At 39.6% G+C, this 27550-nt stretch overlaps 1 protein-coding gene across 24 annotated transcripts in view; it reads right to left on the bottom strand.

Annotated features, from left to right (window-relative positions):
* The window catches only part of LOC125968467 (receptor-type tyrosine-protein phosphatase delta), a 117096-nt gene that overhangs the window by 80342 nt on the left and 9204 nt on the right, over nt 1-27550 (bottom strand). For all 24 annotated transcript variants that reach the window (XM_049719569.1, XM_049719566.1, XM_049719567.1 and 21 more), the window contains exons 3-5: nt 15649-15674; nt 6204-6279; nt 4439-4483 (exon numbers count right to left, since the gene is read on the bottom strand). The gene's annotated coding sequence lies outside the window, so the exon portion shown is untranslated. The remainder of the gene's footprint in view (nt 1-4438; nt 4484-6203; nt 6280-15648; nt 15675-27550) is intronic.

Here is a 27550-nt window from a genome sequence, read left to right on the forward strand (position 1 = left end):
AAAAAAAACAAGTTTTACCTGAAGAATAATTAACACTATTGTATCCAAGTATAGTGTGGATCTACTTACGGTGCTTATTTATTTTTAGTATTCATTTATTTTAATCTTATTTATTACCTTTTGGACACCGTTTCAAAATAGTCAAAATGTGGCGAAACATTTCACTGTTTAAGTGCCTACAGTATGTTGCAGTATGTTGTAAAAAAAATGTTAAATGTATGTTAAACGTACCGGATTCTTTTTCTTGCCTCATTTTAAATTTCATTAAGATATTTGAATTCATCCTGACTTAACTGTACATTCGTAATACTTGTCTAGTCTTTATGTCTATGATGAATGACATTGATCTGTCTCGGTTTGATTTGCGGCCATGGGATGCTTCCATAATCCCCACCCTAATCCATCGTCGTGTGTGTGAGTGTGTGTGTGTGTGTGTGTGTGTGTGTGAGTGTGCATGTGTGTGTGCGTGCGTGCGTGTATCGGTATATAAGGGATCAGAAGGCCTCTTTCCCATTACATGTACGTAATACCATAGACACCTGACAACACATTGGCCTGTGCTCTTTGCACTTTTCCCTTCCCTTTTCAGTCAGCAGAATAAATTTGGTATAAACTGAAAGATTTTGAGAGAAGACAGATGATGGAAAACAAGAGAAGTTGTTTTTATGTACCACTGTGGGAAAGTGTTTATTATTTATCACCTTGAGAATGGATGGCAGGATAGAATTAGTTCACTAGCTTTTTTTATGGCCAAGTGCAGATTTATGTTGTCTCTTATAGGAGAGCCTACGTCAAACGTCACTTTGTTCATTTTATTCGTGAAGTATCGTGCTTGTTTTGACAGTAACTAGCACAGAAGCACCTGTAAAAAAACTGGCAAGCAATTTCATTCCTCTGTCTGTGAGCAGCGGAACAATATAGTACAAGCTGGATAGGAAGTGAATCCCCTCCAAAACCACCCACCCCTCACTGTGATTGGCTGGCAACTATTTCAGTGTGTACCCTCGCTTCTTGGAATCGGCTCCAGCTCACCCGTGACCCTAATGAGGACAAGTGCTATAAAAAAAAAAAAAAAAAAAAGGATGCATCATGGACAAAAAGCGGAGACTAGGGGAAAACGTCACCCTCGCCCATTGATAGCCTGCTACAATGCAGTAAGATATTATAATGTGCTATGGTAAAGAGTCTAAACTGTAGTATTTTATATTTCCTACAAATAATACATCTTTGCTCATCTATCAGTCTAAATATTCACATGAGTGGAGTTGTCTTTAAGGTATTTTTGTAGACGGGTGGATTAGAAAGGGGCATTTGCGCCATTGTGGGAGTGAACACAGCTGACTTACTTCATTCCCTTTAAATTAATTTAAAATCATTCCGATATAGGGAGAACTAAGAGTCTAGCCCAATTCCTGATTGAAAAATGTAATTTATTCGAAGAAAATTAGAAGTCATGTATGTGATGATTAATTATGAGCTGGACTCTCATCCAACGTAATCTCATTAGAATTGTACTGCATGCTAAAACCAACATTGATATGTTTTTGTGCGTGCATGTGTGTGTGTGGGCCCCACCGAGCGGGTCTGGGGCCATCCTAATTATATGGTGTGACTCATGTGAGGGTAATTACAGCATGTGAGACAGTAGGAACAAGGCTACGAATGACCCAGAAATCCACGGGCTAATGAAGCGATAAGACACACTCTTCTTCTCCGCTCGCCCACATGCTCACCTCACAGGAAGGGAAACGGACAGAGCTCGGCAAATAGAAAGTCAAAAAGACACCAGGGGGATCATGTCTCCCTCAGACTTCATTAGGGAGAGTGGTGAGATTTGGGAGGAGCTGCCAAGAGACGGCCTGTCAGGCGCCGACCTCTTCCTCGAGCCCACTAATCTGCCTACTCTTTGTTCTCCGTCATATCTGGCCAAGACTCCACAGTACCGAGGTCCCGTTCCACGCGGCCAATGCAAAATTCTCTTTTGAAGAATGGTCTGGGTGTTATCCCTGTGTGAAGCCGAGTCTTGCAAGGTGCAGGATGGCTCGATGGCACAGCAGGCTGCACATTGTGCAGATACGGGAGACAAAGCGTGTTTAAGTGCGTGTGATTGCTTGGCTGAGCTGCAAAGTCTCAAGGCTTCTTTTAAATGTCAAATCAAATCAAAGGGTCATGTCAGGTTGGTTTATCTCTTTCCCCGCAAAAAGGTTCTGGCAGGTTGTTGTTTTTAAGATCGGTGTGTAAGAAATTAAAATTTTAAAACACACATATAGTTTAGATATCTGCGTTAATTCTCATTTCCTCTACGTATTGGATACCTCAGCATCAGCATAAGGAATAAAATGTCATAAGGAATAAAATGTTATGCCTTTGTTCGCTCATATGCAATGAAAGCAAGTCCCTCAACTCAAATAAAACAATATTGAAAGTATTGCATCATTTAACTCATTTGTTTAATGACCAATTTTCAACTGACGCTATCTAAGAAAATGAATTCATTTATTGTCATACCTCAGCAACAGTAAAATGGATTAATAAAATGTACAAATTTTTACTACTTATTGCAACTATGAATAAAAAAAATAAATGTTTAATACAAATGAAATACTGCAGCACATACTGTTTTATATAAATATATCATCATGCAGATTTAAAAATTATGTTCTCCACAAAGTTATCTGTATTTTTCTAACGCAAACAAAATATGGAAAATATATTTTTCTTTTGCTGACTTTATTTTGATATTTTATTATTAATAACTGCATATATATATTTGTTATATAATATATTTATATAAAACAATTCTAAAGCAACAGTCTGTGAAACACGTGGTCCAGGCTTCCAACACATCCTCAAAAGCTGTTTGCAGAATATTCCGTGACACAAAGTGCTTGATATTTGATTGATGATTTGATTTGTTCAGCAACATGTGCAACCATCATGTGCACAATAAAGCCCAAATTGTCACATTATTGTGCCTTGCCAACAACTTATTGTGGCCACGAAAATCGCCACATAACTCAAAAACACTGGCCATGAAAATGCCATATTCCGTGATGATAGAATTGCAAATGGAGTGTTCCAACATTTGTACCCACAGCAGTGTGTATTATTAAAAAGAGAAAGAAAAAAAAATAAACGTCACAAAATAACTGCAGCCCTATTGAAATAGTACAGAAATGATTTCAACATTGCCTTCATTTATCTGAACTCGTATGAGCTTGAAAGACACACAAGAGCAAAGTGGAGTTTCTGCTTCACACAGAATGTTGCCCGAACATAATCTTGATGTTCCAGGCTGAATTAATTCAAATCCTTGTCTAATGATATTAAAAAGGGATCATTTTCAATGCAGCTTCAAGTTAAACGGCAGATGATTTGCAGGGAAGTCTGAGAATGTTTCAGTGCAGCTTATGTTTTACATCTATCTTTTCTGGGGCATTTGAAAATTTTAAATTCTTCATTTGTGTTTCCTAGAAATCCTTCCTTTAACCATTGTGACATTGACCTCTGCATGAGCAATTTTGTCTCCTTTGAATGCTAAATCGTAGGATAGAAGACACTTTCAATCTTCCTTAGAATTTTTTTTAGGTTTTCAACACTATTCCACCTAATACAAATAAAATTATTCATTTATAAAAATTATTCATTCGGCGAGCATGGCACAATGCCGCTCAATATAATGAAAATCACCACAAAGGCCAAACATATCTAATTTAGATGGAAACCCAAACGATTCCACTTCAGAGATACCCACCAAATTAAAATAAATGCATTTTGAATTTCAAGCAAGAAAAGGGAAATGTTAACAAATGCCTTCATTCTTGAAACAGTTATTAAAAGTAAAGTCTTGGAGCACTGTATCTCTGTGTTTTTTGGACACATCTTTATTGTGCCTACAAAAACACTTTTCATCAAAGAGCGACAACATTCTACTCTCCAAATGAAAACACAACACCTTGGCAATAACTACAACGATTCCCACTACGACCTGACCTGCCAGCAAATGTCTCATCTTCAATATATTCTGCGTCATAACATCTCCACTGATATGGCAATGGAAGTGATACCAAACACAACCCACTCATTATGTCACTTGTTGGTCTGTGAGGGACACATGCAGGTTATCACAACCTACGCTGTGTCACTCCTTCGCAAACACAACATATGCGAGTGTGTCTTTCTGTGTGTGCGTGCTGTCCCAATCACATTCCTTGCAAGACGAGATGCACACACATTGGCTGGAGGCACGTAATTTCCAATTCCACCCCCCCACCTCACTCTGTACGCCCCTCATATCCCACTCAGGTCTCCTTTCAGCACTAATATGCACTGTTACTATAGCAACCTCACACACTAATCCCGGCAGCCATTTCCAACATAAGTCATAAAATCAACAGCATCATCTTGCAGCATAAAGTCATGCGTGCACACACATTACCTTTAGTCATGTTTCATCATCCAGCTGGACACTTTGAAGTGGGAGCTGAAATACAGTACAAGAGAAGAGTATAAACTTTCTGTAAACTTGATCAATAATTTGTCTTCTCGCCCAGGAAGAGTCATTTGCTTGATAAGCTTGTCTCTTTGATGAAGATAAATGAAGTGCGGGCTTGCAGATGCCCTGGATGCCAAATTGGGCCGATCAATTTCTCGACAGCTGGGATTCACAAACTTTTTCACCTCAAGACCCAATTAAAAATGTGGTTCTTCCTCTTAACGTTCATCGTGTAGCAACTGCCACAACAATCAGCTCTTTCATTTATTTATTTTGTGTGATGTGTCTTTCATCCACTTTAAACCAAATATCCTTTTAAACAGTTAAGAATACCGTATTATTATTAGAGATTTGTATTTTTACAGTTAATACAAAATTTAAAAGAAAATCTGTAGAAACAGGAGCGACTTTTTTTAAGCAATACAAAAAGCACTGTATGAACCTGACAAATAATTTTTATATAAATTATAAGACATCAGTGCTTTTTTTTCTCAAAGCAAAATTAAGGATATGGAAAGAATTGCACCAGCTTTATGACAAAATAAACAGACAGACAGAGAGACAGATAGATAACTTCCAGTAAAAATTGATCATTTTGCGTCGGGTATGTTGTTCCACTGCCACCTGTAGACAAGATTGAATACTACACCAATTGATCAACCTGACCTAAGAGTTAAAACTGTTTCTTTTCTTTCTTACTTTCTTATTAAATGAACCTACAGTGTGATTTCAAAGTCTTCATGTTAATAATATTATAATAAGATGAAATAATAATATAAGACTAAAACTAAGATTAAAACTGTTTTTTGTGCAAGATTTCCATCTCAGAATAAGAAAAAAAGAAAACGGCACTGGAAAGTCGAGCACACATAATCTCTGATGCATCTTTTAACAGGGCAGAAAGGGCTAAACACATGATTTATATTTAGAATGGTGACGCCATGCAAAAGTCGACATGAGAGCAAAAGCTCAGCGATGCGTTGGAGAGCTACATCGTCAATAATGGATAAGAGGCGGCCTTTTAAAAAAAAAGATGAGGATTGCCACTCTGTCTTGTCTGCTTCTTTTGCAAGTCTGTCCACTCTGTAGAGGATGTTGGTTAAATTTTCATATTTTCGTCCCTCAGGAGTTGCATAGGCAGGCAGGCTACACACATACAGTACGGGCTGTATTTAAGCATTTCCGATGGAAGGAAAGACTCGATTACAGAATGTCCCTGAAAGATTGTGAACTGTGGTGTGATTTTTTTTCCTGCCCTGATCTGGAAGTGGGTCGGGGGTGTACTTTGGGAGAGAGGCGGGGGACACCCTGAACTGGTCCCCAGGGAGGGATTCCAAACACAGCTAAGGAAAATCATTTTCAGATTAGCATTGGTCAATTTCTATTTCTTCCTGCTTTGTAATCTCTGGAAAACTTTCCTGTGGCACCATGCTGCCTCTTGCAGGTAAGTCTTGGTACTATGACAGAAGTCTGATTTGGGGGAGGAGCCTCACTATTTTCCTTGGAGAGATTGCAATATATGTGGCGATATACACCACAAATGATAAATAGGTGGTGTGTCTCCATGTTGAAAATCGGTTAGTGTTACCACAATCCTCTCTTTGCATATAAAAAAAACGTGTAGCAACCTACATCCAACTACAATCCAAGCCGGAATGATTCTTTCGAGGTTTCATGTGAAACTGTTTGCATTTGGAGGTCATCTTACCCGCCTCAGTGAGCAGGTCCCCGGTGCTGCTTCATCTTTGAGGATTGAAAGAGTCAGAAATCTCCCCAGAATTCTCCTGCAACATAGAAGGAGAGTGGGAAGGGGTGGGAAAGGGATGAGGAGATTAGAAAAGCCAGCCTTTGCCTTTCAAAATTCAACGCTCTTAGACTCAACTCCAGCTTTTGGGCGAAGTTCCCTCTGGTGCTCTCATGTGTGGGTGTGTGCGTGCGTGCGTGCGTGCGTGTGTGTGTTTGGGTCGTAGTAACCGGCGTGCATCCTCAGTTAAAATGCTACAGCCAAGTTCTAAAAGCACATGGGTCAAACGGGCGGCCCAGTTTCAGCTCCCACACTGGAAAGGGGGGGGGGGGGGGGGGGCTTTTAAGGCTTTTAAAAGGCTCGCTTCTTCTTGCCAGCTAAACGGACTGTGTTTATGTGTAGCCAGGAAAGTCAGTGTGGGAAAAGCATGCAGCACCTCAGTATGATAAGCACACATTCTGACAGATCAAAAGGTTTGCATTAGGACACACGTGTGAATACTGACACGGAAGTGCGTGCGACGTAAGCAGCGAGGCGCTGTGGGCATTTGCACAGACAAAATGTGAACTCTCTGGTGGTTTGCAATTAAAATGACCCTGCTGGCGGCGGTGGGATCTGTGAAGACTATTAAAACAAAGCTGAAGCTGTCACGAACTCAAGACTAAGTTTTTTTTTCCTGTGATTTTAAATACATGTATCAATTCATATATATTCTATACGGGGTGCCTCATTAGGGGCACAGTGTGCTGGAGTTGATCCCAGCTGATTTAGACTGGAGGGCACATATAGAGCAACCATTCCCAATGTCATGCGAAAATGTCAGCTTTTTTTTTTTTGTAAATCGCCTGCAAGAAAACCAGAGTACTGGAAGAAAAGCCAAAATGTGCAAATTCCACATAGGAAAGCCAGATTTGAACTCAGAACCGTGAGGCACATGTGCTAACCACTTACAATCTGTCCTGCCATCTTAAATACATAAACATAGACATTTCCTTAAACAACAGTTTACAGTTGACATATTGCTTGAGCTTCAATTCCAATCAAAGGTTGTTCACAATTATGTTTCATTTGGGAGAAATATGCCATAACACATTGCTACCGCTAGTCTGTGCTATTACACCATCCCTGCATTTCTGCTTTGTGACCGACTTACTAAATAAGGGCAGATGATGATGGCAGCATATATTATGGAGTGACTGCTCTGCATAGTAGAACTAGGACACTTGGCATCAGTGTGTAGCATTTCTGACTTTTCAGCACTTTATTTTAGGGTCAAAATGTCAAACAGATGAAGGTAGAGGTGTGACACTTGCGTGTGATATGTGTAAGGAATGAGGAAATTTAAACTCAGGTACCATCAAAGAGTTTCATTCAGTTTTAATAATCAATGTTGGAGTATTTTTATTTAACACAACTCAAATGTCAAATATTGTCTAAAAATGCTACAGTCAACCAAATCTTCCCCACCGTGGGCTTTCTTTTGTCCTCAGGTAGAAAACCACCTTTTTAATCACACTTGTGCTGGGCCAAAAATGTAATTAAGACATCAGCAGCCTTGCTAGGAAAAAGAGAAACTAGATCATTTGGGAAGGTTGTGTCAAAGCGGGCATTTATAGTTTACACGACCTGTGCTATAAGGTGTGTTTTTGTAGTTTCCAGTTTCTCTCACGGTGGAAGCCTAAAAAAAAAAGTTTAAAGCAATAATACGTCATCATATAAGCTCTTTCTCATCCTGCCCGATCTGCATCAAAAGAACTGCAAGTCCCGTTTGAATTGCTGGATTTACCTGAGATATGAGGTGAAATACTTGAAAGGAGAAATATTCTGTGAACTGACCTGAAAATAACTGCTTTAAAATAATAGTGGTCTTGCTGCGCCCGCTCGTAATACCGAGCACGGTGTTATGGTCATGGTGACTTCAGATCGCCTACTTCACGGTCCATAAAATAACATAATGGTTGCTCAGGTTTAACGTGAGAATCATTGCTTAAATTCCAGCACAAGATAAATATTTATTATAACAGCTTTATGGATTTAGGGGCTTTGATTAAATCCCACAAGAAACTTTGACTGTAGCGACAAAGTTAAAAGACCTACAAAAGTTAATTCGACAAACCAAAACGATTCATGCAAAGCGATGTCCCAGTTTTGATTTGTTAACCCCAAGCAGGTCAAATCAGCAGCTCTTCCGTCACTCAGCATGTGTGAAACGTTCTTCTCGGGGTTCTGTCAACTGGCCTCAACATCAGTGAAAGTGGGTAAGCAGGGCAGCAGATGTGCTGTCTTTTTTTTTTTTGGGACAGCACAATTTTAACAGAAAGGGACTGTTTATCTATGGATAGGTGGAGAAGTTGTAAAATTGGAAGGGACATACAGGGAAAAATATTTTTTTTAATTAAGGAGACAACTGAGTTTCATTTAATCTCCAATTGTGTTGAAAAGAAATCTTGAAAAAAATGGATGGATGGATGGACAGATGGATGGATGGATGAATGGATGGATGGATGGACGGATGGACGAATGGATGTTTTTAGATGATCATTTTCAACATGAAAAAAATTGGGAGCACACAGTAACCATCAAATGAAATTTTTGTGAGAGGCCAGCAACAATTACAATTAAATCTTGATACCGCCGTGTTAAATCATTCAAAACCTCCATATCACACTATCCACAATCATGGTTCTGCACAATATGATGCAGTATTAACAGAAAAAACACTAAATCATGTATCGCAATGTGTTGTAGGATGTGCAAGCTAAATTTGTATCTTGGCTGAATAACTTGCAGCCTCCCGTGGTCATTTCTGAGTGAAATTAATTTAGCCTTGATGGCTTCATAACGTTAAGGTATGCAGTGATTCACTCGCCTGACTTGTGTAGGCGGAATCGGTTCTTTTTGCACTCAGTGCCTATCAATGCTTGTTATCAATACGTGCCCTTTAACTAACCAACGAGCAGTCCAGATTGGGGTCTGCCTTTTGCCTGATGTCGTCTGGGAGAGGTTTCAGTTTCCCATGACAGCTGAAGAGGATAACCGGTGTGCAACATGGATGGATGGACGACTTCATAATATCCATACGAGAACCTCCAAGGATATATCAGGGTTGTCAGTAGTCCAAAAGTTATGATGGTATTTTAGTATCACTGCTAGCTGTGCAAGCGAGCTATCGGTTGACTCGGGAGAAAGATTAATTAATACTTTGTTGTATAACATCACGCCTAACGGATCCCTACACTATAGCCATGTTGGGTTAACTAAAGACTTTAAATCGGCCATATGTGTGAATGGCTGTTCTTTCTAATCCAAATATTTTCCAATAAGGGAAAATATTGTCAGTCTAATATTGCATTTCATTCACCATCTCCAAATTTAGCGTTGCTAAGACACAGTGACATCACAGATTGTGCCTGTCGAATGTGCAATATAAAGTCAATTTTAAATAATTGGCAACATAATAGAGTCCACTGACATAAGGTGCACAAAAAGCCTTTGTGAAACACGTCATGTCTTGGCTTAATAATTTCAGACGTGCTTGGGGTGGCCCCGGAGTCAGATATCCGGCGACAATTGTGAATCATCATTTGGTATGGCAACAAATTACTCAGCGCTGTCCTACTTTCTAAGACGTATTCGACACTACTGAGCCCGAGGCTATCGAAACAAGAGTGTGTGATTGTGAGAGACATTAAAAAAAGTGTCTAAAATCCGGGCGCGATGTAAGAAAAATGAACAAGTGTAATGGAATGGAAAGCAGATAAACCGTACAATAAAAAAAATCTTTCACGCAGTTTGAATCAAATTTGACCAGTTCTACTTTTCTTTCACTGTTGCAAAACTTTAGTTGTATAAGAAGCATCTGATGTTTCTCGCACCACGGCAGGTGAGGATTAATTTCAGCGGAATTAATAGAAGAAAAGGTGGCAAAAATGTCACGCAGGTGTTATTGTGTGAGATCGACCCGACCAGACACCTTCTTATTGTTTTTTCACTTTCGACACGGTAACAATTGTTAGCCTGATATTGAAAGCCAGCCGGTGCAAGAATATGAAGCAGAATTAAAAGAAGCCCCGGAATAATTGCTGAGGGGTTCCTAATGAAGCCTCACAGACCTTGCAACAAAGTGGCCTATTTTCTATCTCCTCTCTCTTCTTCCTCTCCTAACATTGATGCAGCTGCCCTCAATTCTTTACCGGTTGAGAATCTACAGAAATTTAATTAGAACAGACTAAAATGACTGATCAATGTTTTTAAATGCAATTCATCCAAACATTTAGTATTTAGGATAACTTGAGTTTATGAGGAGTCCGACAGGGGTCAGATTGAATTGGTGGCAGGAAATGTCACCAAGAAAATTACAACAGCCCAAATGAACTTTCATTTCAAGAGCTGAAAAATTAGATTGAGTGGATGACATAACCGCCTTGTCCTTCTACTTTTTAACTCATCATTTCATGGTGCCAATACGATGGGAATTATTAAAATTCCCTTTTCTCATTTAAACAACCGCAGGGAGGGTTCATAGGAGGTGCAGCTTTTATTTGAGGGGAGACAAATGGTAGCAGTCCCTAGGAGGACTTAGACATGATGATGTTTTTGATAGGAACCTGTAAGTACCTCACTAGGGCTGAACTATTTTAAGAAAAAATAATAATTTCTGATTTCCTGTTTACAGTATCACATTTATTTTTCTCTCTGCTTATTTATTTATATATATTTATTTATATTTAAATTTGCGCTGGTTGTCAATAACGAGTACTAATGTGATCTTCTTATTTGATTTGTTATGGATGAAACACAAAAGATGCTCCGAGTAGATAGGAATACTTTGAGGTGACTTCCAGTAATGCTGATGAATAATGCAACCAATCACTTTTGATGTGGAGTCATTACCACCTAGAAGGTTGTCCTTTTTTTTTTTTTACCAGCGTTTGTTGGGTTAGGGTTAGGGTTTGATGTGTGTGTGTGTGTGTGTATGTGTATGTTTATTATATATGTGTATTTGCATAAATGTATATCTTTTTGGAGCATGTACTAGTGTGTGTGTATGTGTGTTCACTCTAAAGCCATTTGACTGGTTAAAAATGAGATGGTGCAAATCCTCTAATGAGAGACACACACACACACTCACACCAACACGCACACACACCAACACACACACACACACACACACACACACACACACACGCACACACACGCACACACACGCACACACACGCACACACACGCACACACACGCACACACACACTACACATTAACAAACGTGATGTGTAGGCATGAGCTATGCTTTTACCGTTCCAACCTCAGAGCCCCACTACCTTACCCATAAAAAAAAAAAATCATCCTTCAAACAATCTCTCCATGAATCCATTGATTCTCAGTCCACACATTTCCCTCGGACTACTTCTTCTTTTTTCACTTTGTCATTTCGCACCTTTCTCCCCATCTCGTCCTGCGTTCTTTCCTCCCCACATGCAGGGGCGAGTTTCTCGTTTTGCTTTAAAAAAGCCTCTCACTTACATCTCCCACTTCCTCTCCACTCCAAGTCTACATTAGCTTGACCTCACATCCTTCTCTCCTTTCCTCTCCTCTTTTGCTCTCCGTTCTCTAAACTTTCATCATACGCCTCACCGCTTGATCTATTAATCTCTCTATGTCTTTCCCTCAGTCTTCCTTATCCCCTCGGCTCCATTCCTCCCTTGCCACCCTCTTCCCTCCTCCTCCTCACCCCATTTTTCTCACCCTTCCCAGTTTCGGCACCTGCTGCTGAATACGTCTAGACCGGTGAGGGAAGGAGTGAGAAGGAAAGACAAATACAACAAAAGACATTGCGAACGGTTCATGATTGGACATTTGTTAAAAGTGAAGACGTATTCCTTTGCCTTTTGCGTATGTATGTGTGTTTGTGTGTATGTTTGGCCCCAAGGCATCAAAAGAGCAATCATTCACTGAATCACACCAACTTAACACCTCAGTCCGCTCGGTTGTCATTTCTTCTCAAATTGCGGCCTACTTTTTTTTTTTGCGACCTGCCCAATTCGCACATGCTATCAAAGTGTAAGAAATTTGATCCAAGGGGAATTTTGACATTTTTCTGCCACAATAGGCGCTTGGATTGAAGTGAGCGAATTTAGGCAAAGTGACGGCGAGCAAGGCTTCAGTCGGGAGATGAGAGAAACGAGGACAAACAGATGCTAGATTACATCTTTATATGCCACACATACGCACACACATGGAGCCAGCGTCTTTGATCGACTTGAGTGCTTCCCACTGAGTGCGTACGTGTGTGCGTGCAGCGGGATGCGGTAATTAACCTTTCTCCTGCTGAGCCGAGCTATTAAAACTACGACTGTAAAGGGGTTTTGTCACGATCATAAAGCATAACACAAGTTGGTTTGTTAAGCACTGTTGAGCACATTCAATGACACGGTTTGCCACGTTGTGCAAGAGGACATTGTTACAAGTCCAGATGCATTTTCTTTACAACTAAAGGTAACCTTAAGCTTTCATCAACAGTGATGTTAATTACTCTAAATTTATTTTCTTATTCATGCCAAAAATGCTGTGCATTGGAACTTCTATTGTATAGGTGTCAAACCCAAGGCCCGGGGGCCCGGGGGCCATATACAGCCCGCCACATAATTTTATGTGGCCCGCAAAGACAAATTGTGCATTAACAAATTGTCATTAAAAAAAATAGAGAGATTGCTAGCAATCTTTTTAAAATATTTAAATTTTTTTTTAGTAGTCACTTATTTCAAAAATTGTTATTCATCAATGTTTTGTGCAGTCTATATGGTGTATAAGATAAGGCGTTTAAAGTATGGCTACAATGTGGCCCGCGAAAAAAATGAGTTTGGCATCCCTGTGGGAGTTAGGCCCATGTAACAAAGGAGCGTCAAATGATTACTTTTGACGATGGATTTTACTATATGAGAGGCAACACAAGAGGCACAAGAAGCAATATTCTGATGGGGGTGCTTCAGTCCAATTTATCAGAAATAGAATACAATGAAAAGAGCTAAACAACACTTGGGGGCTTGTTATAATATTGATTTATTTTCTACCTCGACTTACCACGATGAATACACACACATGAAAAAGTCTCAAATTGGGGCCAATGTGACAGATGGGCCAATGCAACTGAAACAAGCGCCTTTGCGACCTCAAGTGCGTTTAGTGGACGAGCGCTAGCCAAAGCTTAGCCACTAATGAGGTTCTATTCGTAACTCCAACTGAGTCCACTCCAAATAGTGGTGACCAGACGCACACCACGCAAGGGAGGCTGAGCTTTAACACACATGCACATGCACACACAAGCATGCACTGAGAGGCAAAACAACCTTGAGCACCAAAACAAATAAAACACCAAGGGGTACACTAACATGCTATTGCTTGGCAGCCTCATTTACTAGTTTGACATTTAAGATATTTTTAGATTGCAATGGAAAATATTTGACAAACTATTCTCATCAGATGTCCTGTAAAGTTAGCAGTCTATTACAATTTCTAGTTTTGAGGCTAGGATGCAGAATTAATATTATTAATGAGCCTCGAGGGAGGTTGGCTTGTTTTTTGTTGAACATACTGAATGCACGGAAGTTGTTGATGTGACATGTTCATCATTGAGTACATCCTAGATTGATGCTGATTGTTTTTTTGACCCTCGGTCTGTAAAATAATTAGAAACGAATATTAGTGATGGAGGTTATTATTTATCTTGAATGAATAAGACAACCTGCAACTATTTGTCATAGTGCCAATTAATTGGCTGTGATTCAAGGTAATACTGTATATACTGTACAAAACTCTTAAGCAGCATTATATGTTGTTTTGAATATAAATTGTGAGTGCACCACAAAGCACAGACCTCCGCGACAACTGAAAAGTGAAAAAAAAAAAATCCTGAAGCATTGCTGTGTTCCTTGGTACATGCCGTTTTTTTCTCAACTCGAGGTATTTGAGCCGACTATTACGACACATCATCTCTGCCTGAGAGTAATAAGTTTGAGATATACTCAAGCTGCAAGCCCTGATCTTCAAATAAATAATAACAGTGGATGTGCTGGGTAAAAGTTGGAGGCGGTTATGACTAACACTTTGTGACAGTCAGTTAGAAATGACTGGGGATTTGTTGTACTGTACGTTATCATTATTGTTTGTGTGTGAAGCGTACAATTCAATAACACGGCCGCTTCCATTTAATCTCTTGCTCTCAAAGTGAGACTTTAACTGATGGATGATTCTTCTATGTATTCACAAAGTACTGTAGTGGTACTAGTATTCACTTTGCACCTCATTTATTAAGATCCCAAATAGCAGACACTAAATTGTGTGTTTACACTGCACGCGATGTTGGCAGGCTTGTTCCTCCTGATTTATTAAGATTGAGATTTTGTACTAAGATGCTGAATTGAATATGATTTCTTCTAAGAGTGCTTGTTGGGATGACAGACTTAATGGAAGGGCAAATCAGGACCTAAATTGAGCAGATATAATTCTGGCTGGTAAGAAACCAAGTTTGCGCCTATTTTTGCAAGCGTAAACCTTTAGTAAATCAGGTCTACAGTTCCATGCAACCTCATCAGTTATAGAAAAGCTAATTACAGCCTCATTAAAGCAGACGTATGAAATGAATTGTGACCTTATAGAAACAGCTTCTAATTCACTTTGATGATACACTATGTGGTAATTAAGGAAAAAATATCTCAGCTATTGCCATGGTGATTTAAGATTAACAATTTTATTGGGCTTTTCATATTGTTCGACTACCCAGGACGCCTCGCATATTTTAGAATTAGCCTTGGAGCTAATCATAGCGGTCATTTATGGAATTGGGTGCTTGTGACGCTACATTGTTGCTTCAGTCACTTCACCTTTGCCATGGCACCTTGATTTCTGAGGGGCCAAGCTTACCAAGATTTTGAGTAACAAGATGTTGCTTCGTTCGTTTTTTTCCTTTCTATTGTGAACAAATAGACATTCATTTAAAATTAATAACCAGACAGCTACACCATTCCAAAATTCATGTCGGCACACATACAACACTACATCTATTGTTGTGATTTGTACTTCCATTATTTTAAACCAGCTACTTTTTAACATTCTCTTTTATTATGTCTAATTATTATTGCTGTTTTCTTAAACACAAAATATGACTACTTTGGCGCTAATAAGACATTTCCAATCGACTCTTGTGTTAGTTCAAATGATCTAGTCTGTGCCAGATAAGGTTCTGTGTCGTGTTTTTTTTTTTTTTAATGTGAACACAACATGCAATGAGCTCAACATCATTTGCCAATGTAGATTGCTTTGTGACAGGACATGGGACAGCGTGCTGTTGGCATGCTGTGTTTTGAGGATGTGGGGAGGGTGAAAATAAATCAGGGAATAATGAGACACTCTTACCTTAAGAAGCACTTCAACACGTCAAACTGTGAAGAGAGGAAACCAAAGAGACAAGGAGGGGGGGAGAGAAAATAGAATTTAATAGAGATGTCGGCATGGATACAAAAAAAAAATGTCGTTGGTAAGGTCGCTCGTAGATTTAATTCCAATTTTAAGATTGATCACAATGCTGGTTAGTTTCAGGTGTTAACAGTAATCATGAGTGGTAACTAGTCCAAACCGGTTCCCGGGCTTGTGAGTAGCGACCCAAAGCGGGTCCAATTAAAAAAATAGTAACAATAAGTAAGCAGTTGAATGTTTTAAGTGATAATGATGCAGATGCAGACAGAAGTAGTACAAAGCTGTAGCAATGAAAACTATTTGATAGGGATGTCATGAAATAATCATAAATCAGGCTGCTCCAAAAGAGTACATGGGAGAGCTTGGCGAATTTCAACAAACACAAATAGAAAAAAAGTCTTCATTTGCTGAATCCCTGGAACCTGTACAATATTTATTCCCCTCAAACCCCAGCAGAGCAAGGCTGAAAGTGGGGCGATAGTGTTGGTGCACTGTGCGTTCTCCTTCGTCTTTGTTTTCTTGTGCCAGACGTTAAAATAACGATGCGGTAAATTGCTGTAATTCTTACTGCAAAACTCACCTCAATTAAACTGGCCACAACATTAGTTACACATGCACTTTGTAATGCAAACCCACATTTTTGAACGTCTCTGTGGTTGTACATGAGATTGAATTGCCATAAATACTTCTCAGAGAGCATTATTGCTTATGTACTTCATAAAGTGTCCAGTGAGGTTAAAAAATCGCAACTAATCCCCTTTGAGGATTAAAAAGATCCATAATTGGCTTCATTGTTTCCCTAAATTTAAATAAAAACTGACTGAATGTCTCTCAGCATTTCCACATAAGGAAGTAGAACGTGTTACGTTGGAAAACAATGCTGAATAAGAGTAAAATATAAAACAAAAGTGTCTCAAAATAAAATAAAATATGTATCAAGTAATTGGGTTGTTTGCGAGAATAATATCCAAATTTAATTAAATTGGGTGCATCTTGCTGCAAATAGAACTAATCTGTAATTAAGCGACGAGCAAATAGAAATGCAACATATCAATAAACACCGGCCATGCACACATACACTCACGCGCATAAACACACACGCTTGAGGAGATCAGAGTGTTTCATTAGTGAGGTGCAGATAGATAACCCTCCCAAAGGAGACATTGACCAAGAGGCCATTGATCTACTGAGCTAAGCTATTCCGCGTGTGTGCGTGTGTGTGAAAATAAAGTAAGTACCCTACTGATGGAGTCTTTAAGTTGTTAAAGTAAGCACAGTAAATCTAATCCAGTTGTGTTTAATGGAGAGCAAAAAGAAGCAAGCTGTTGGCATATTCATTAGGTCCAATTACTCTGTCCAATCACTACCAGCCAACCAGAGCCACCATCAGTGATATTTATGCCCAGGATAACCATCAGCAGATTGATAGCCTATGAAAGGAATTTATGGGATTCACCAAATGACAACATGGTGCACGTGGGGGCATATTGTATCATTTGATCTGCCGGCAAGGAGACGTGAAGTGTAAATCAATCTGGCCAATGCTGCAATCACGCTCTTATTGATGACTCAATAAAGATCACCGGCTCAGAGGTTGTAATCATCATTTATGATAATAATATAACGGCACTAATTCCTGTGATGAATATGCTGTAAACAAACAATCAAGGACGTGGTGCTATCTAGTGTGCATGCTCCAGTGTTTCCCATCTCCATGTGGCGGCCTTGTAATTAGCTTTGCAGCTTGTTGTCTTACATTGGATGTGAAGGTAATTGGGGCTCTTGGACACACACTCTCAATCTCTGTCAAAGCCAGTGTGTGTTGCATACTGGAGCTCGGCCAAGGATTTAGTGTGTGCTCAGCCTGCGCTAAAGCAGCTTGTGATTCATTAGTGATGAGTGCATTTAGGAGTGAAATGAGAGTCTGAGTGGCCCGATGGCTGCTTGCATCATTATAGTGCCCACTTAGACCGCTAAGTCTAACGCTACTACCCCGCACTAAAACAGTAAGGAAATATTGTCCGACTTCATTTGTTCCACCATAGTAGTTTAGTGAATTTGCAGAAGTCAGAAGATGACCAGATGTTCCATTCGGTGTTGTTTGCAAACACAACTCTTCTGTTTTACAACGTTATGTCTTTTAATCTACATTGATCATTTTTGTGGGTTGAAGTTTCTATTGCACACAACTCTGAATTGTAACACCGGCTCAGATGCCTGCTCGAACACTATTTGAGAGGTGTCCAACCATATATCGCGTTTCATTCCCTTGCTGACCTCTGAGCGGAAAAAGTCGGACTGATAAATAAAAACACAACTAAACACACAAGTGTATATATCTATATTTAATTTATATGAATAAAATCCAAATAATCCTTAGGGTTATCTTCAAAGATTTGCTGCTTTAAGGCCATTTGGTTTTATTGTTAGCTTTTGCCTGTGTGTACATGAGTGTGTATTTTCAGAAGGGCATGCAGATAATGAAGTCAGCTAGTTGTGTTATTAATTACAGTTTTACACCTGCTTGTCTCAGCGAATCACACATCGACGCAGCAAAACAAGTTCTCATTTTCAGTTTATACAATACACACCTAGACAAACACATTTTTTCTTCTCATCACCTGAGCATGTTCCCTACACCTCCTTTCCCACTCAACCCTTCCTTCACTTCTCACCATCTGCTTATACAGTCTACTGTCTGCCTTACGTACGGTGTGTAAGTGTTCATGTGTGTGTGTGTGTGTGTGTGTTCTCCCACCCCATTTCCCCAACAAAGGCCACAGCCGCCGCTGGTTTGCTGAATAAAAGATGACAGTCTCGCTATCAGGAGATTAGCGGCTCACAAAACAGTCATTTTGTCCAACTGAAGGAGCGACACCAAAGCGATCACAAGCGATTCAGAGCGTCAATCTGAAAGGAAATGAACAAATGAAATCTCATGTACAGTATGTATGAATGTATGCACTGTATATAAATACTGCATGTGCAAAGAGAAACATTTCATTTTGGTTGTTGCTGCTGAGGCAGGCCCAACTAGTTACTCCCATTCCTTTTCAGATTGCTACGCCAGAGGTACACAATGGCCCAGAGCACAAGGAAACTGCCTTTCACTCCTATTGTGTATTTTAATAAATATAATAAAGATGATAATGTTTTTAATTAATTGATTTCTACAACGATACAGAGGGTTGGATATTCAGAGTACGATCACACGTAGTCTGTCTGCCTGCGCATCCATGAAATTCAGCAAAATCCCATTACACCATCTGCGCCATAACTTAGACCTACTCTGAGATGGTCTAAAGTTTTTTCTACTTTGTCCCGAACAGGTTTGCAAAATAAAAACACTCTCAGCTTAGTGGAACAGTAGTCTGCCAAATTCCCAAACCCTGTAAACTAGACTTTCCCTTACATAAAAATCAAGATTCTGCCAACACTGACTATGAAAACAGGGCCTGTTAACTTGATTCTTGTATTTGTGTAACTTTCTCACCTACAATCATCTTCCCTCATAATTACGTCAACATAATTGACCTGTGTAAAGTGTAACTTGTTGCCATTCACCAACAGAAAAAAATCAGCTTTGAGTAGTTTGAAATGAAATTAGAACAATTTTTGATTGGTGGTGTGCTGTCAAATTAGTCAAAAAGGTAAAATATATGTTTTGACTCAGTAAAGGTCTGCAAACACCATTTTAGTGTGACCGTAACACATTGATGATAACACTCACCACCAAATGAAAACTATTTCATTCAGTCTCGCCCACTTTTGTTATTGTGATCTTGATATGAGTCTCTCCACACATTTTCTCGTCCGCTCCCCACCTTCAGTCTCTCACACACTCTCAAACACTTAACACGCACAGAAAGCACGTCGAGCATATGGCTATTCCTCTCTTCTTTGAAGACTGGCTTTGAAGCTATGGCGCTCGTATCGATTGGCGCTCAGATGAGCTCACTTCACCAGAGCCCTGCGATTATCTGTCGCTTTATTTCAAACAGTGCGCTGGAGACTTGAGGTGGGGAGAGGAGGGATGGGGGAAGCTTACCCACTCCACCCATCACTCACTCATACAAACACCCAAACGGGGAGATAATGAGATGAGCTTACGTGCCCGATCCCGATACTTAAGTCAAGCTGCACGTCAAAACTGACAAGTGGGAGAGTGTTGAGTGAGTGAGGAGGACACAGTGATAGAAAAAGAGTCTGGGAAAAGTGATGAAACTAAAGAGAAAAAGAAAATGTTCCACCCTACGGTGCTACTCTGATTAAAAACAAAACCTGCTCCCCAAGTGGAGATTTAAGGCATTATTTGTCAAAATGAACAAGAAATGTTGGAAATCTTTTAGGTTCAAGGTCGGTAGCTGTTTGATCTTAATGGTGTTTCTCACATAAACATAATAGTGGGTCTCATCCAAATATATAAAATATAATGCACTTTTGCAGTGTGTATTATTGAAAGAGGTGCTTTCTGTGTGGTGCCCATGGGAGTACGTCAGTGAGGGAGTCAGGGTGACATGAAATGTTAATGGTGTGCCCAGAGCAGCAGAACTTCATAAAAGAGTTGATTTAGAAACTTCAGTAGCTTTCAGGGACATTGAACATTGTAGAACCACAGACACACAAGAGACGCACACAACACATACACAACATGAACTCTCTCCAGCTTTCCACTCCATGGACTTGTTATTGAAAATAAACAGTTTTAGCGGAGAATTTAAGTGAAATAAAAGCAGGATTGTGTTTAGCAAACATCCATGAAAGGAGGCATCCTTGTACTTTTGTGTTCTATCAAACATATTGGCTCAAATATGATTATATGATGATACTGACATGTAATGAGGAGAACCAATTCTCTGGCTCTGCCATCTTTAATTTTCTATTGGTGGATTGGATGATCAAAATTGATTGCGTTCAACCTTCGAGGTTTAACCAGTGTATAATGGTTACACTCACAAAGAACTGGTTGCTATATGTGCATATGTACTAAAGTATATAGTCACTTGACCTACATCTTTTACTGTATGCTTACATACCGTATATTAAGTAAAAGGGTGTGTATTGGTACCACAGTGCAAGTTTGTGAGGAATGAAATGCGCATATGTGTGTTTGTGTTCATGCCTCTGCTCTCGTTAGGTCGGCATCCAACCATAGCAATCAGCAGTGATCCAGACTCAGCATCAATTATGGCTCCATTAGCCACAACCCCCTACTGGTGTATACACACACACACACACGCACGCACACACACATGGACACCTGTGCTCATTAAGGTGCGCACACACACACACACACGCACATCCACACACACACACACACACACACACACACACACACACACACACACACACACACACACACACACACTTACGTGCATACACGTTTCCTCTTGTGTAATTAACAAACGCTGCGTGGACAAAGCGCCGCTAATGAAGGTGTTAAGCTGTATTGATTAGAATGTAAAAATCAGAAATGGTAGCCAAGTGAACATTTTTTGCAAACTATTGGCAAATTTGAGGACAAGTAAAAATTATTAAACAGTATAGGCAAATAGATAAGCTTAGAGGTATTTTTATCATTTAAAAAAACAAAACAAAAAGTATTAACCAGACTTGATTTATTAAAACAAAGTAATAATGATGCAATGAACTGGATTTGTTATCTTTTTACCAAAAGCAAACTGAACAAAGCCAGTTAAAGAAGTAACATAATCCATTGATCTACTTTATCTCCCCATCCATCAATTTTCTATAGTGCTTGTCCCCATAAGGATAATGGATGGGATTGAGTCAATCCCATCTGATTTTGGAGAAGCAGGTTACACTCTGGACTGGTTTCCAGTGATAAAAAATATATTTACACTAACATTCCCACCTATGGACAATTCTTCAGCTCTTATGACATTTTTTCATGCATGTTTTTGTAATGTTGCAGGGAGAAAACATTCAAAAGTCAGACATGCTAACCACTGTCTGTTGTGCTCCCATTTATATGAATTAATCCATCCATTTTCTATATTGCGTTTTCTTTTCAGGGCCGTCAGGCCACATCATAACAAGAAGCTGAAATCCTCGTAAAGGGCACATCTTCAATTGCCCGATTCAGCAACGCCACTGACAATTCCCTCTATTGATGCGCTACGGTAAGCAATAACAATGTGATACATAGCAAAACTGATCTTTTGTCCGACAGCTATAGTGTAAGTATAGATGGGGAAATAATGGTAATCATGCACTTGAGAGAGAGAGAGAGAGAGAGAGAGAGAGCGAGGGAGAAAGAGAGAGAGAGAGAGAAAGAGGTGATATTGCCAAAAGTACAAAACTATAAAGATAACACTGCCATAAATATAACAAAAAGCATATACGCAAATACAAAGGGGTGTGGAAGACTGGGTAAGTGGAAAACCATATTGCTGAGAGTGTAAAATGCCATAGGTCAAATGTCAAAGTCCAGTCAGCAAGAGTCGATCCCACAAGAGACCTCACCTCTGCTCACACAGAGTCATTGCCGTGCTTGTGGAATGTGTGTGCATGTGTGTGTGTGCTTTTGTCGTTCCGTTTCAGGCTCGCCCCACACTGAGTGACGTTTGACTGTGTGCGGGATTCTGAGACTCATGCTCAAGCGTGGCAAACTGTTGGGCAGCGGTTTTTCTGCGATTCAAAATCGTAGGTGAACGCAAATTTAAGAGTCAATCCAAAATGCACGCGCTATCACAAAAAAAAAAAGAAGCAAATGTCCTATACACAAGTAAGACCCAGCGAGCTATCATCTTTGCCTTGCCTTACAACTCTTGACATTTCACCTTTATAGAGAGGACCTATCTGGTCTGCCTGATCCAGATTGGAAAACTGCTTGGATGAGATCTTGCTCGATTTAGTGAATGTGTGTGTGTGAGTGACCCTGTGCCCTAAATCCTGACAGGAGGAGCCAGTGGGCCAAGTGAAGGCCAGAGGACCCCAAGGTGCCAATCACAGATGGTGAGTGACAGACAAGTTAGCCACCATGGCTCTCACATTCCCCCACATATACACACAGTCTCCCTCTCAGGAGCACACTGTCATTCTCCCCCTCCTGCTGTCAAGTCAGGTTGAAATTGCACAGTAGGTGAGCTGGTAGATGCCAAGATTCATTTGTTAAACTTTTACAGCAGCCTTTCCGAAATGTACTGTAAGGTCAGAAATGATTTCATAGGTGGCTCAGAGTCAGGCTGAAATGCTAGAAGCTATTTTAATGATTGAGAACAGGTACAAGGGCAAAGGGCTGTTTTCGTTGTGTTATGGGCCACCCACTGAAATAATTCAGGATTGCAAAAGTAAAACTGTGGCAGGATTTATATATAGGATATAAAAAAAAAAAATCTGTCATAACTCAAAAACTACTTCTATCAAACTTGGTGGAGGCCAAGGTAAAAATCATTGCCATTTGGTGGAGATCCATTTTTTTTCCTATCACTTTTAAATCTGAACATTTGTGCAATTAATATTGTTTTTACTTTTCCAATTAAAACCGTCCAGGTTATAAGTACAAGTTTAAGCATCGAATATTTTTCACCAATTTGGATGAAGGCTGACAGTCTTTGAGCCATGTCTTTCCTCCATTTTGCTTGACAGATGGCTGGATAAAGTTGTTATTTACCACTGCCAAGTGGTAATGTCACCGTTCGTTTGTTTTCTCCTCAATAGAAATGTTGTCATATTTTTCCATTCATGCACATTCACCCCACAAGCAGTAATATTGAATTTGTCATACTCAAACAGGAAAATAATTAAATATTCCAACTGTAACGTTTGTTACACAACACGGTATGTATGACACAAAATAAAAATCTTGTCCGACGAGCTGCACGGCTAAATAGGCTGTATGTGAGTTTAAAATGTCACAGCGCTAAAAAAAAAAAGAAAAAAAAAGACAGTTGTAAATGTGAAATTCAACCAAGAAAGATGGATGATCAGAAGCTTAATGAGCCTAGACAGTAGAAAAGGCTGCTGACAGAACTCAGGCGAGGACTACCACCAATATCAATTATGTACGACCTTTAAGAAGACAAAAATGCCAAAAGAACCATATTACTAGATAATGATCTTTAGGGAATTTATCATGGGTTCCGTTTTGTTGTTTGGATTAATATTTGGTTTTGTCGCATGTTATGGTTCCTGTCTTGTTTTGTTTGTAGTGATGGGAAGTATTGAGATGGAGCTTAAGGTTAATCAGTGTCACAAATATGGTTTTGAAATGATTAATAATTATAGTTATGAGGTAGAAATGTATGTCGACCAATTTTTGGGGTATATTTAGGAAAAGAGATTGGAAAATGGGTAAGGATAGAGCATGGTGTAAAACTCAAGGCCCGGGGGCCAGATACACATTTTTATGTGGCCTGCAAAGATAAATTGTGCATCGACAGCATGTGTCGATACTAAAATTACAAATTGTTTTCACATTTATTCATCTGTTTGTTGTGTAGCCTATACTGTATATCATATAAGGGGGCGACAGTCATAATGGCCCTCCGAAGGAAACTATGACTACGATGCGGCCCGCAACAAAAATATGTTTGAAACCCCTGATCTCGAGAGAGCATGAGCATTCCGCTAAGTAGTTTTAATTCTACTGTTAACCTCAGTGGCAAGACTCATACATCTTAATGAGCTGGGCTTCTTTCAACATAGCCATTAAAGATTTTTATATTTTAATCATTATAGAACTGGAGGCACAAAGTGTTGTTTTATAGTGCACATATTTCCCTATAATATTATTTAATATGAGGATAAGTTCTGGGCAAGTAGCGTTTTAGAGACATTCAAGAGGGGTCTTCCTGCTCTGCTAAAGATACACACTCAATTCTAATTTTGAATACAAGCAGAATCAATTTGGAAGGAGTGAAGCACGCAATATGATGTCATGTAACACAACAAATGAAATATGCAATACAAGTATTGAAATAAGTCTCAGGGTTAGAAAAGTGAGGATAACAAAATGTTACTTAGTATGTGTATTTTCTACAGTAGTAAGGCTTTTTGCCAAATGTCCTACTAAATTATTTTAAGAACTGTCTGAAAACCGCTTACGTATCAGTTTGCTACCTAATTGAAATATTTAAAAATTCTGGGCAGGCATATGCAGTTATATCCTGTTGACGTAAAGTGCTTATTTATAGACAGTCGCGAGAGCGCCGCAAAGCAGCAGACGAATGATTTGTGCAAACTGTACTTAAGGCAGTCAGTCTTTAAAGATGGATGGTACCTCTTGAGGCTATAAAACTGTGTCAATAATCTATTAGAGGGTTAAACATATTCATTGCAACCCAACTTGGCTGCAAGTTGAAGTCGTAAAAAATGTCCAGTGCTTTACGGTTGAGAGCTTTAAACAAGAATGTGACATGGCTCCATTTGGGACGAGATCACAAATTGGTTTGTGCTTGTCGCAGTTTTCACCTGGAAACTGACAGAAAACTTGATGTGTTACTAATGTGTGAGCTCCCACTCAGTAGTAATAATTTTTTTCTAGGATCCTAATACAGTTACAAATTGTATTGAGATTTCCCTGGTAGATTAATAGTAAATGTATCCTATACCATTAAGGGAATTGATGGAAGCAATGCATTCAGAAGCTGATTGATTACGAGTGTCATGGGAAAGATTTGATGATGATGTTGTTAATTAGGGTTGAATGATTGAGAAAAGTTATCTAATTGTGTTTTTTTCCACTGTAATTTTTTGATTACAAATTAATGTCATTATTTTTGTCAAGATTTTTTTCCTGATGTTTCAACAAACAAGCAATAATTGATTTGTATTACAATAAATGATCAGATTCATGACACATAAATGTGTTAATCTCACAGAAAGAAAAAAAATCAAAGCACAAATTCATACGAAAGACAGATTTATCTACCTCAATTAAAACTGTTAACTAACTAAACACTCGACTTGCGGCTAGCCGTTCAGTGCGAAAACTCCGCAACATTCTGACAAACAAGTGTACGATAAAATCAGTCGGTCAATCAGATTGATAAATCAGATTAATAATACAAATCAAATCTGTGGCTCTATCTCTGCAAACATATAGACTGCACTTAAGCATTGAATTAAAATAAATAAATAAATCCTGCTGAACAACTTAAACCACCGTTGCAGTCTGTATAACTTTGGAGGTAAAATAATTAAAAGATTATATTCATGCGAGACATGATTATAGTCTTAAAGTCTTGTATGTGCTACTGACATACATTTAGCCTTGTTGCATTTCTGGCATTGTCCTTGTTATCTTTCCTAAATGTCCAAAGTGTCCTTTACTGTTTCTTCTCCCACATTCTCAGCTTCTCTTCCCCTCCCCTCTTCTTCATCTCTCTGCACCCTGTTCCATCTGTTTCCCGCTTTCATGGCTTTCCTTACGTCTCCACACCTGATCGAGATGGGACCCAGCCGTAAATCTCCTCAAGCACATCCACCGCTGTGCTCACCGCAAAGCAGAAAAGTATGAGGGAGCAAAGAGAGGGAGCGCGAAAATGAAGTAAGACAAGGGGGAGGGGGGCGACGGACAGAAGAAGGGAGATGTGGTTGTTGGGTGCGAGATTGTTCAGGAAAAGAACGACAGGATAGGGAGATAAAAAAAAAATACAAACAGACATAAGTCCTGAGACCTGGGGATGAGCGGCTGAAGAGACAGACGGTGATGGAGGTGCTAAAAGAGCGATGGAGGCAAAGAGACAGAAGGGGAAGGGAGATAAAGACACAAGCTTCCACATAACTCACGCGCACGCTCTGTCAAAGCGCACGCAGCAAACCACGGCGAGATGAGCAACATGATTAAGAGTTCCCCAGAGGGCCCAACACATCCTTCCCGGCCCGCTACAGAGGGACAAGTTAGTGGATCGCCACTCAGGGATTAAGATGTGTGTGCGTGTGCGTGGTTGCAGTTACACTTGCACACAGTTGCACCCAAATTTTTGTTTGTTTGCAATTTGATTAGTTTTTAGAGAGGATAAAAAATAAATGCCTGTGAGTCTTAGATTATCTTTTTGTCTGTCTCAATCTTTGTGTTGCATTAAAATATCAAGCTCAATCTGTACGCCATTTATTTATAAGGATAACGTTGCCTCGCCGCTTCTCAAAGAAAGATTTTGTAGAGAGAGAGAGCGGTTGTTACCTGTGTTTGCAGCAATAACCCGAACCAAAACATTCCAATAGACTTTCACAAGCCCTCTGCATTCATCTCATTGCGTATTCTATCCCAATCGTCCCCATAAAACATTACGCGTCTTTAGCTTTAACCACCGCACGACATTTTACGCCGGCTGCCTTTATGTTTAATCCACTTCATCATGTACAGCTTGATATTTTTGCCCCAGATTGGTTTGTTGGTCTCATCTGATAGGCCGTCATCCTTAAGCAAAGGCACAACAAATAATGATGCTACCCATTGTCATGCGTCCCAGCTGGGAAAAGATTATCTTGCAGAAAATGATTTGCTTGCTTGTCACCAATCAAAACACATCTAAGTTCTACTTTTGTCTCATCTGTCTTAAGAAACGGCTTCCCAAAGCTGATTCGAGGTGTGTGTAGCAAACAGGACGAGACGTTCCCTTGTGCAGATCTTCTCTAAAGACTACTGTCTAAGACTATTGCTTATATTCTGTGGGATTGCACCTGCCTGACTTGTGAACTAAATCCACCTGTAAGCACATTCTGCTCATGTTCTACGGGATCAGCAGTATAAATCAGGATTTATCACTTCTGACATTGCTGGCAGCGTGCTAACAGTAGGGTCGACGACTTTTCCCAGCCAGTGATTTACGTTATACTGTGATAACAACTGAAGGCCACGGAGGCTTGTGTGGTT

Source organism: Syngnathus scovelli, chromosome 5 (assembly GCF_024217435.2).
Source record: "Syngnathus scovelli strain Florida chromosome 5, RoL_Ssco_1.2, whole genome shotgun sequence".
NCBI lineage: Eukaryota > Metazoa > Chordata > Actinopteri > Syngnathiformes > Syngnathidae > Syngnathus > Syngnathus scovelli.